Source organism: Octopus bimaculoides, chromosome 8, assembly GCF_001194135.2.
Source record: "Octopus bimaculoides isolate UCB-OBI-ISO-001 chromosome 8, ASM119413v2, whole genome shotgun sequence".
Taxonomy (NCBI): Eukaryota; Metazoa; Mollusca; class Cephalopoda; order Octopoda; family Octopodidae; genus Octopus; species Octopus bimaculoides.
Genome location: NC_068988.1, coordinates 96,995,965 through 96,998,746, shown reverse-complemented (window position 1 = coordinate 96,998,746; position 2,782 = coordinate 96,995,965). Strand labels below are relative to the sequence as shown.

Genomic DNA, 2,782 nt, shown 5'->3' with positions numbered 1-2,782 from the left:
AGGAAGGGAGAGAGAGAGAGGGGAAGGAAGGGAGAGAGAGAGAGAGAGAGAGAGGAAGGAAGGGAGAGAGAGAGATGGAGATGAAATGAACATATCTCTTTCATATACACGTGAAGGTATGTGTTGTGCTATGAGTGTGTGGTTGTCTGGGTGCATGTGTGTATGTATATCGGTATGTATGTATGTATGTATGTATGTATGTATGTATGTATGTATGTATGTTCTATTTTTTTAATTATTAGAAATCTTCCACTGAGAAGGGAGGCGGTTTCCAACAAAGATACCAGGCTCCATCTTTGGGATGTAGTTAACACAGGCAAATTCACATTTGGAACTTGCGAAGTTTTACATATTTTTACTGTTCTACTCATAGATTGCACTTGTAATGTACGAATCAGCCGGTCGATTTCTCTTGTATGTATGTATGTATGTATGTATGTATGTATGTATGTATGTATGTATGTGTATGTATAATATTGAGAATGCTAAAAAAAGTAGACTTGACCAATTCTAAGAACAAAGACTTCATTGTATTTTATGCAGTAATTATATAAGTTTCATTACGTTTCTTCATTCATATATTAATCTTGAAATAACGTGAAAGAGAGAAATTCTCCGCATTCGCTCGATCTTGTAGAAATATTCGCCGAATATGCATTAAATCAGACCCTACTATCTTAAGGAGCGGCACACATTGGATAATGTAATACTTGTTATACAAAAGAAACGGGAAGGTCGCGGCTGCTGAGGTTTCGATCTGAGGTTTGCTCAATAATGCCTTCTGTGGGCTGGCTAAACACCGACAGCTTTATAAATGCGATGTCTAAATCTCCCACGTTATTCCTGTCATTGCGTTCAGTTTTTATATAAATTTGAATGTTTCGTTTATTTTATTATTTTTTCCCCTTTCATTGTATTTTATCACTTTGCAATAATTCTAAATATAAAATTGTGTCATTCTGGTCTAATTTTCTAATTTCGATGTCTCGATCTAATTTAATATTCTCAATTTTAATTAATTTGCCAAGTTCGACCAATATATTTTATCGAGCTCCATATTCAATTTAATATCTTAACTGAATACACGAACAAGTTTTAATACATAACCCAGATAGGCTTTATCCCTTGCAAAGATATTCTATTTCATCTCTAGAATACATTATTCATAATTTATCCGTAATATTTATAACTGTGGGTTATTAACTATTTATAACCAAATGTTTTAACAGAGCCAAAATTAAGCGAATAGAATGGATATTGCGTTTTCCTTGTAAGTCTCCTTTTATTATCAGCTTGGTTGTATCTGTTTGGCCTGCGGGGATATCATTGCGTTCCATTTCAACACGGCAACGATGAGATACTGTGTTAATATTACGTCTGCTTTATGTATATGCAGTTCTCAATATCCAACAGCGTATAATGCTATCAAATGCTTTTCGGTAATCATTCCATGACATACTAAGGCTTTTTTTATTATCTCTTTTTGCTATCTTCAATAATTGCTCGCTTAACCCGAAATTACTCTTTACAAGCATCCATGTTTTTCCGACACATCTTCTGATCAAGTAAAGTCTTATGACTTTCAAGTAAAGCAGACAGCTTGTTGCAGTGTAGGTGGAATTTTTGCATGTTATTGATAAATAAAATATATCTCTTAGTCTCAGGGGTCTATTGTATTTTTGATTCGAGAAATCAGTATTATTTTCCCCTCTAATAAACATTAGGTAGATGTTAATTCTAGTCTGCTTACAAATTCATTTAAAGATGTTGCCGCACATGCATAAATATTGATTAACTCTTTCAGCCAGAAACTAGAATTTTTGTCAATTCCGGAATCTTTCCATTTCTTTTCAGTATTTATTGTGCTGCTGAATTCCTCCCTGGCATAGATAAGCCTTGCTTGCGGTGTTATTGTATTTTCGCATCTCTAACTCTTCTAAACCATTATACTTTCTATTTTTCTCCCAGTAAACCTCAACTTCCGCTACAGCGGTGGATCAGGGTGTTGATGATGTCTGTGAAATTTTCATTATTTCTTCCAATAAAGTTCTCACACTTTTCGACGATTCATAATCAGAACGACTTTGCTGATATAATCGGATGAAGCCATTTATTTAAGCTCTTGGACATCTTTGTTTTTCTTAATATTATATGTTTTTTTTTTCTTTTACTTGTTTCTGTCATTGGACAGCAGCCATCAGGGTTTTTAGGCTTCCACATAGTTTCCGCTCACCAAAATCACTCACAAGACACTGGTCGTCCCGAGGTTTCAATAGAAGACACTGAACCTAAAATCACGTTATTTGGAAATGAGCTTTTCTTTATATTTCGATTCACACCCAACCCTGTTCATATGGGAAAGAAATGCAAGTCAGAATTATGCACTCAGTGGCAACCGCATACAAAGACGGAATCCACCGCCGCCGCTCATATTGACAACCAATGCCTGGACAATCACTGGTCTTGCAATTAGCCGCTCGGCTGAGTATAATACAATATGCTACATCAAATATTATTCGATATTATATTATGATATATTATATTTTATTATTATATTATATCATATCATATAATACAGTGAAATATAATATAATATAATACGATATGAAATATAACAGCCTTCCGTCTGATCATCATTACTCAAAGAATTAGCAAATGACTGTGAAAATATTGAAGATGTGTGTTGTTGGTGTCATCCTCTTGTTGGCCGTTTTAATGCAGCCATTAAACGGAAAGGGTCACGTGTCACAAAAATAAAAGATCAAGTTCAAAAGATTTCTAA

At 34.4% G+C, this 2,782-nt stretch overlaps 1 long non-coding RNA gene across 1 annotated transcript in view; it reads left to right on the top strand.

Moving 5' to 3' along the window:
* The window catches only part of LOC106868201 (uncharacterized), a 14,724-nt gene extending 12,214 nt beyond the window's left edge, over positions 1-2,510 (top strand). The window contains exon 3 of the long non-coding RNA XR_001409239.1: positions 2,192-2,510. This is a non-coding gene — a long non-coding RNA (uncharacterized LOC106868201). The remainder of the gene's footprint in view (positions 1-2,191) is intronic.
* The last annotated feature ends 272 nt before the right edge of the window (positions 2,511-2,782 follow it).